Source organism: Carassius gibelio, chromosome B9 (genome assembly GCF_023724105.1).
Source record: "Carassius gibelio isolate Cgi1373 ecotype wild population from Czech Republic chromosome B9, carGib1.2-hapl.c, whole genome shotgun sequence".
Taxonomy (NCBI): domain Eukaryota; kingdom Metazoa; phylum Chordata; class Actinopteri; order Cypriniformes; family Cyprinidae; genus Carassius; species Carassius gibelio.
This window is the reverse complement of record NC_068404.1, coordinates 22,302,225-22,311,694: the sequence shown is the minus strand read 5'-3', so window position 1 is coordinate 22,311,694 and position 9,470 is coordinate 22,302,225. Positions and strand designations below refer to the sequence as shown.

The following is a 9,470-nucleotide window of genomic DNA, read 5'->3' as shown; positions in this document are numbered from 1 at the left end:
GCATGGTTTCGCAGCGTACAGTGCCATAAACAGAATGAGACGATCCACCGGAAAAAAAGAATGAATGAGAGGCGAAAGATAGTATATTTGAATTTTGGCGCTCCCTCGTGACGGCTCCTGACGCGCTCTGACGCACCTGTCAGCTGATGGAGGCGGAACTTATAGCGATCGCCTTTTCCTTTGTTTGTTTTATTTTTAAACAGTTTTTATATATGTGAGAGTGTGTTTTATGTTGAATGTGAATGTATCTACATGATTACCAACTGTTTGAGTGCAAATCAGCGCAAATCAGCTCGCTATTACTGCATGATCACGGCTATCAAAGTGAATTCCATCTATATGAATGGATTATTTACTTTATGGCATTTGTGTTATCAGTACCATCTGTATAAGTGTCCATCGGCACTTATTTGCATCGTAATTCATTGTAAATGCTGCATTTCTAGCAATCTCAGGATTTTCTGTAATTGGCAAACAAAGTTAAAGGGTTAGTTCGCACAAATAGCAAAATTATGTCATTAATAACTTACCCTCATGTTGTTCCAAACCCATAAGACCTCCGTTTATCCTTGGAACACAGTTTAAGATAGATTTAGTCAGAGAGCTCTCAGTCCCTCCATTGAAGTTCTGTGTATGGTATACCAGGGTCCCCGCGGGTCCTTAAAAAGTCTTGAAATGTCTTAAATACAATTTTCGATTTTTAAGGTCTGAAAATGTCTTGAATCCTGGAATTTTCCATATGAATGTCTTAAATTTCATGTGGGATCTTAAATTTCATGTCCGACTCGTCATTTTTATTTATTTTTTCAACCGCAATTTGACCAGCGTAACATTTGGGGGCAGCACTTCGTGGGTGCAACCTGCATCATTCCATAGGTGACATACGAGTAAGTGATTGATGAACGCGTTGCGATGATGGTTCGCCACCACGGCAGTTTGCGAAATCGCAAGCATGGGCAAAGACGATAAAGCTGTGGACAAGACCACGATTGTCAGGTCTCGCTATCTTGGTTCTCAGTTTTTGAGCCCCTCAACGGCAGAAGACTTGCTGTAGCACTTTAAGGTAAGACTCTAAAAGTATCATTTAAAATTATTTGAATATGTTAAAATGCTTCATGTGTTTTTGTTATTTCCTAATGAATATTTGGGACAATATATCGATGCGTCACAATTCTTGGATTGATTTAAATTTTTCCGAATGCATTGTGAATTGATTCTGAGCTTAGTTTTTGCACATTGCGCTCTAGGCTAGTTTTTAACCGAGCACTCAAATGCTCACGACGAAGAGCGCTCGTGCGTTCTGCTGAGTCTGATTATGTAATTGATATATTGCTTTTATGACGCGAGATTAATGTAAATGCCCCACTGCAAACACCCTTGTACTTCGCTTCAACCTTTTCGAACTTTATTAATTATTATTTTATAGTAGGTTCAAGTGGTGTGTGTAAGGCATATAAATCATGCAGTGGCATCTGCTGTTAAAAACTAAACTAAGAATTGATTCGAGAGAGAATCGCGATGCATTCAGAAAAATTGGAATCGATCCAGAATAATTTCTCGATTCAAAATGCATCGATATATTGTCCCAGCCAATCAGTTAAAAAAAATTGTGAGCATTCACTATTATGGCTTAACTTGTTTCTCAAACATTTTTTCTTTCAAATCAAGGACCACTTAGCCAATAAAAAAAAAAAAAAAAAAAAAACTTGACATATTTGGCTTAATGATCATCCCTAATGCATGTAAAAATGTAGGCCATTTTAGTCTTCTGAAACCATGGCTAACTTCACCTGCTAATAATGTGCATGATTAGAAAACAAGTCATGAGAAGTGAATTGGAAATGTTCAACGGTGTCACAGTCCATGTCAGTCATTTTGGTTGATGACTTTTGCTCACAGACCCTCCTTGGTAATCTGGCATACCTCCATTGGTCCCCAGACCACAGTTTGAGAATCACTACTTTAGACAAACCATCTAATCTAGTGTTCCTGTAGCTCAACTGGTAGAGCACTGATCTAGCAAGCAAGCAAGTTTGGGGGTTCAATTCCCCGGGAACACATGATATGTAAAAATTTATAGCCTGAATGCACTGTAAATCGCTTTGGATAAAAGCGTCTGCTAAATTCATAAATTTAATCTGAGTGAACATGAATGAAAATGTTATCATTCTTGAGGTGGACTTTGTTTTGATTTTATTTTTTTATAATTTCAGGAGGGCACCAAGGAACTTAATTTAAGGAACATGCTTTCTGTGTCAATGGATGTATCCACAGTAAATTGGAAAGTCATGGATCTCCTACAACTGGAACATGCAATAAATTTCTGATCCTGATCTTTCCTACAATTGTCTGTCATTCATTAGGTCTATGCATAGATTATTGAATGTGCTTGCATTTATCTGTGTCTGAAATGACATAGAAAACACTAATCAGACCCTGAACAACATTTTCTTGGGGGAGAACCCCCAAACCCAGCTCAAGGCTATTAGGCAGCAACATTTAACCATAATTTAGATCAAGTATGATGAAATGGGCTTTTGTAATGTCCTGGGGCTGTCTTCCATGTCTTTTTCAAACTGCTATGAGGGGCCAGAATTTAGAAATTACCTGAAGTACCTTAAAGGCTGATAGTTTATACATAGTCAACCATGTCAGGGTTGTAAGGTCAATCAGCACTTGGTATAAAAGTTTTCGCGCCCCTTTGACCTGTCTTGAGCGTGGTTGTGATGAGTTGTGCCACACTAATGCTTCGCCACATCAATCTGTGTTGTCGGACTGAACATTTCCCTTTTTTTTTTTGTTTAGATAAAGTCTTAAATTTTCCTTTTAGAGGACTTAAAAAGGTCTTAAAAGTCATTAAATTTGCTGTTAAAAAATGTGAAGATACCCTGTATACTGTCCATGTCCAGAAAGGTAAAAAAAAAACATCATCAAAGTAGTCCATGTGACATCAGAGGGTCAGTTAGAATTTTTTGAAGCATTTAAAATACATTTTGGTCCAAAAATACAACTATGACTTTATTCAGCATTGTCTTCTCTTCCGTGTCTGTTGTGAGAGAGAGTTCAAAACAAATATCCGGTTCGCAAACGAATCATTCTATGTAACCAGATCTTTTTGAACCAGTTCACCAAATCGAACTAAATCGTTTTAAAAAGGTCACGTCTACAATATGCATTAATCCACAAATGACTTAAACTGTTAACTTTTTTAATGTGGCTGAGACTCTCTCTGAGTTCAAACAAACCAATATCCCAGAGTAACACTGAACTGCTGTGAAGAGAGAACTGAAGATGAACACCGAGCCAAGTCAGATAACGAACAACAGACTGACTCGTTCAAATCTGGTTGATAAAAAGTAAAGCCCAAATGGTCTTCTTTCCAAAGACACCAAAATTATGTTTGTAACACACTGAAGTAGGAAACTGTTACAATTATAAGTCAGGTGGAGCACTTTCAGCTGCGAGTCCCATAATGGGGGGTGTTGGATAACAGGTTAACCTGTAAAAAAACAAGCATCACATTTAAAATGCTGGGAACTCTGGGAATGTCAATTTACTGAAAATTATAAATTCTTTTTCATTTCCAAAAACAGTTTAGCATTGAGCTGGTGAAGCAGTGTCTCTAGTAACATTATTGCACTGATGCACAAGACGGCCATCAAAATTTGTTGCCTCGGTCGAGTACCATGTAAAAGGCCCTTAAATCAGATAATGGTACTCGCATTTAAATAATATGCAGCTTCAAAATACTTTTACCTTTTTGAATGCTATTATCTGTTATTAACAATAAACAAATTTGGGAACTATAGTCCCAATAAAAAATGCATCTACAGTACATGTGTTGTAGTGGACTTTGTCTCCAGGTTACCTTATTGCCATGGCAACAATGAATTAAAATCGGATATTCAGACCCATGAAACTATTTGGAGGTGAAGCAAGGATTCTGCAAGCGAAGGTCAGGGGCATTTCGAACTAATATTAACATCAGTGATGGCAACTAAACCGCATAATTACAAACCAAAAAATTACAAACAGTGCAATGACAACACATTACCCCTTCATTTCCAGGTTTGTGTATCCAGTTAATATTAGCTTCTGGAAAAGCTAATGGTCCATCTCTGTTTACATACTTTTGTATGGAGCAGGTGGTTTTTGCTAATTGTCTCTGTTGTTGGCACAATATCCGACCAGGACTCTTTCCAGCTGAAGCCAATGGTTCAGCAAGTGGTAAAAAAATGTTCAAAAAGAGAATAAAATAAGAAAGAATAAAAAAATCATAAGCACTTAATCTTGAGCCTTCACAAAAGATAGTTGAGAGTTTTTTTCTTAAAAAGATTTAAGAGCAGAAATTTTGCAGCAAGTGTGTGCAACATTATAGTTCAATGGACTTCTACAGTAAGAATGCCGAAATTAGGAAGCTCTTCAAAAGGGCTTCTTCAGGGAATATTTTACTCTGTGTCTGTGTGATCTGACCTCTGCCATGCTTTCAGAGTGTTCTTTTGAGGTTTTCAATTGAAGAACTGGTCCAAATTCTTTGGAAGGATATGAATTAAACCCCTTCTGTCCTTCTGCCAAGCACATGACCCTCTCTTCTCCAGGGGAATGGCTTACTGGCTGGACTTCCCACCATGGAATCTCATGTTTATCAATGACCTACTCAAAGGCTGGATGATAAAATAAATCTATCTATCTCTATCACATGATTTGCATTTGTATATATACAGTGCAGGTCATTAGGGTAGAGTTTTGAAGGGATTGTTTGCTGTAATCTACAGATTAAGATTGTTATGAATTACGTCAAATGTATATGTTTGAATTAACTGATTAATATATTAATGCATGCATATTTGGGTGTTACCTCAGTAACTATTTCTTGAACGTTTTACTTTTTTACCTGAGACATTTTCCATGTCTTCATTTATTTCATCCACTTTTCAAATGCTTGTTATATTTATATTATAATGATTTAAAGTTGTCTCGGACCAAGACTTTCTCAAACTTTCTCAATACCCACTGTGTGAAAAGTAAAGTTAAAAACTCAAATTAAGTTGGTGTCATTTCCATAACCACAAGTTCTCCCGTGATGAACGGATGGATTACAGAATTTCAAGCATAATACTTGACAAATATATAATTTGACACAAATATTAAAGGAAAAAATACATAGTTCTCTTGTGATGCATGTCTGTTTTTAGATGGCAAAAATAAAGTAGCTTAAGTTTGTTTTCTGAACTTCCTGAAGACATTTTTTTTAACTATCTTTCCCCCTTAAAATGGCCATTAACAATACTAAAATCTGTTAGATAAGCAACATTTTAAAGAGTCTCTTCCACTGGAGCAGAAACAGCTGCAGAGTCTGGTGTCCTCTGGTGACAGACTTCTTCCACAGAACCAGCCCTAAATCAAGCACTTCTCTAATGTTCATTTCTCTCTTCCCCTGCTGACTCCCCCAGAAATGATAGTATTTACTTGCTTTCAGAGCCTTCTTTAACCTGCTATATCCATCTCTGAGATATACCATCTGATGTCACCCATGTAACTCATTGAACCTATCCTGTAAAAAATGAGCGGCTTTGCATTGGAGATGAAAGCACTGGTGTCTGCCTGCTGTTCAGATGAGAGGGGCTTTAATGTGCTTAAACCAAGTTACAAATCTTCAGAGACAAGCGCAGCCCCAGAATATTAATGGATGGTGGGGAGGCAGACAAACTTTGACGCAAACAGGTGTTAGCTAAACAGTTTGTTGTTTTTCTTAGTAAGTTAGAAGTCTTTTTTTTGTCTGAAAATGTCTGGTGTTGGACTGTCCTACATGATAGTGATTTTTTTGGTTCTTTCCACAAACACTTTTGAATGTGTGAGCCACACTTTTACTGTTATCACACCTGAGAATATAGGTTCATGTCACCCTATAGCAAAATGGAAGGAAAATGTGAATGTGTTATTTTTCAAATTTCAACAGACTGGACTGAAACGTGTTATGAATGTATACTGCAGGAGAAAATATGGCCGTCTTGAACTCCCTTTCTCTTTGATTCCTTCAAATTATTTACACAGTTAATTATTAAAGATTATTGGTCAAGACATTTAAAGTTGTAAAACAAGCTTTTTGGCGTGTTTGCACTGATGGAAAAAATACATTATTTTAGTTCTAGGAACTCCGTTTGGTGGAACTAAATTAGCTCCTACTTCAGAGTAGGTTCTAGAACAGTTCTACCTGGGACATAAGTGTAGGCTATTGGCCAATATGAAACACCAGTTTTCCCAGCATATTTAAAAAGCCATGCAAACTTCACGAACATGGAAGCAGTGATAACGACAGTTACGTGTTGTCTTCAGAGTTGTTTTCCTCTCAGCCTCAATGATATGTAACACTGAAAGTTGTCACAGGAGATTTAGTCAGATTTTCATGCTTTTTTTGTAAATTGAAACCCATGACACACAACTAAAACAGCTCAGATCACGGCATCCTGTATTACCAGTTTTTGACGTTAGTAAATTCTGAGTAAAGATGTCGCTGTTGGCCACTTTAGAGTTACTCCTTCCGGAGCAAATGCAACTAGGAAAATGGCCCACGGGGGAAATTGGTTCTCAAGAGACCATCATGCTTTCTAGTACCTAAAACAACACACTGCAAAAGCACCTTAGTTTAGCTGGTTAAAATGGCAATAACTGTACATACACAAAATGCATCAGTTTAATTTAAAAGTCTTTTCCTTTACTACAGCATTTTAAGTAAACTTAATTTACAGTTCAGGTGGGAAAAAAACCTGTTGAGCGTTGAGTATGACTCGTTCTATACTTGTTTGTAAAAGTTGCATCACATAACATAATATAGATATTTTCAAATTAGTAATTGCTTTTCCAAAAAGAGAAAAAAAAATGTTGTAGTTCAATACATTTATGCATAATATCTAAAAGCTTTTAAATAAAATATGTCATTATTTATTCACCCTCATGTCATTCCAAAAATGTATGACTTTCTGTATGCAACACAAAATATCTTTTCATACAGGTTTGGAAGGACAAAAGGCTGTCTTGATGATAGTAAAATTGAAATTTTTGGGGTGAACTATCCCTTTAACACTTCTTGTTGTGTTGTGACGCTCCATGTCGTTTTAGTTTCCGGTTCTCTTCCTCTTTACGTGCAGATGTTCAAGCAACAGATGGTCTCACTCTGATTTCATGCTTACCACAGCTCCACAAGGATTGAAATCCCCTCTGGAGCAGTCACGGCCAGCAACTACTGTGGTGAATAAAAGTCATTTTGGCTGTCTGCGGGTAAATATCTATTGTGAGTGGTGCGCTTTTAATGTGTCGCTCCCGGCAACAGAGTGAGATGTTGCTCCTGAGCTACGTGTTCGGAAAGACAAGCAAGTCTGATCAGAAAAAAATTGATATATTCAATGAATGTTAAATAGAAGAAAAGAAAGAAACAAAGCAAAAATATGAATAAAATCTGATAAAGGTCAATACACTGTTGAACTTTCTGAACTCTGCTGATCTTTCAAATAACTAAAGGAAGCACTGTTTTGAGATTCTTCAAGCATTCTGGTCTGAGGTTTGTTCTAATCTCTAACGATTGGTTGAATTCAACAGGATTTCCGCAAGACGTGTGTGTCGCGTTCTTCAACGTTCCACCTGGAAAAAAAGAGGCGCCAAACCCCCTCACGAAAGTAGAAAGCCATCATGTTGTCAACTTTGACAAACAGCCCTTATCAGGATCAACTAAATCCAGGATTTCCAAAAGAATGTAAAATATTTCAAGTTTGCAGCATAGAATCTTTAAAATACGTCACTATGACTCATCATACAAACTGTGATTGGTTGTTGGACATGTCGGTCAAACGGTCTCATGGGCGGGCCTTGGCCAATGAAAGCTGCCATGAATTCCAGACCTTCAGCCTCCTGATTCAGATTGAACAACTTTTTCAATGCAATATTATGGAAGGAGGACAAGCATTTTTTGTTCACAAGACATTCATTGATGGACCGGAGTCATGTGGATTATTGTGATGTTCTTAGCAGCTGTTTGGACTCTCATTCTGACGGCACCCATTCACTGCAGAGGATCTATTGATGACAAGGCGATGTAATGCTAAATTTCTCCAAATGTGTTCCTATGAAGAAACAAAGTCATCTATATCTTGGATGGCCTGAGCAGGCACGTGCACAGGTAGGGCTCAACCTGTGCAGAGCACATGCCCTTTTTGCCCTTACACTCCGAAGTGCCCTTTTTTTTTTGGTGGTGTTTTTTTTTTTTTTTTTTTATCAATGCTACTGGTCACCCTTTACGTCTGTCTGTCTGTTTTACAAATATTTAGCAAATGAAAGTTCTTAAAACGAGCTTGTGTAAATCTTATTCGATCCTCAAGCTGTCAGTAAGCTGATAACTCCGCCCCCTCTATATTCATTAAATCAACTGAAGTTCCACAGCAGCCGCACAGTAGACAACAGCTGAGCTGAACAAAGTTTTGCGAAGGGTAAATACATATCTTGTTGTTTTAATAAGTACTACTAAACACTATATCTATAAAGGCTCATATTTTATTTATTTGATGTCTGACTGACTCACTGACTGAGACATGTGGGACGTCGCCTGAGAGAGAGGGCTAGCATTTGCCATCTAGTCATAGCCAACACTTAAATAGCCTGTGCATACAGTTGCATTTCATCTTTTATAAAATGCTATTTTGGCCAAATGCATTTTACCACAGGAAAAACTGAGCGCTCCGTCTATATAGCTACAAAACTAGTTTGTAACCTGTAACATTAGATGAAAATGTAATGTGATGCCGGCAGGGGCAGGCGCCGTCGCCGTTTTATTGACGGACAAAAAAAAAAAAAAAAAAAAAAAATTCACATTTGCTGGCCAAAAACAATATATTGATTAGCAATACAACAACATATAATTTGTTTTTACCATCGGAAAATCATAACAGGTGCGCCCCCGCGCTGTTTCGTACTGGAACTTACACAAAGCGACGAGTGATCCTCGTCACCTACATAACTATATTTCTAATAAATTTCTTCTATGATTTATGATTGCTGATACACTTAATTTATTAACATTTAGGCTAATCACGTGATGGTATACTCTCCGCTCGTCCTCACATGTATAAAACGTTGTAAAACATGGTTTTACTACAGTAATGTAGTAAGTTAGTAACTAAAAAAAAATTACAGAAGATCACTGTGAAATCGTTATATTTTATCATGCAGAATGTAATTCATGATTCATTCCAAGGGTTCATTTATTTGATCCAAAATACAGCAAAATCAGTAATATTGTGTAATATTTTTACAATTTTAAATAACTGTTTTCTATTTGAATATATTTTAAAATGTGATTTTATTTTTGTGATCAAAGCTGAATTTTCAGCATCTTTACTCCAGTTCAGTTCTCTTCAGTGTCACGTGATCCTTCAGAAATGCTTTTCACTGCAACTGTAGTTTTCACACTTTTTATTTAT

At 37.0% G+C, this 9,470-nt stretch overlaps 1 long non-coding RNA gene across 1 annotated transcript; it reads left to right on the top strand.

Moving 5' to 3' along the window:
- The first annotated feature begins 640 nt into the window (after positions 1-640).
- LOC127964644 (uncharacterized) lies at positions 641-2,345 on the top strand. The gene is made up of 2 exons (XR_008155092.1): positions 641-1,063; positions 2,214-2,345. It is a non-coding gene; the product is annotated as an uncharacterized LOC127964644 (long non-coding RNA).
- Positions 2,346-9,470: the final 7,125 nt, after the last annotated feature.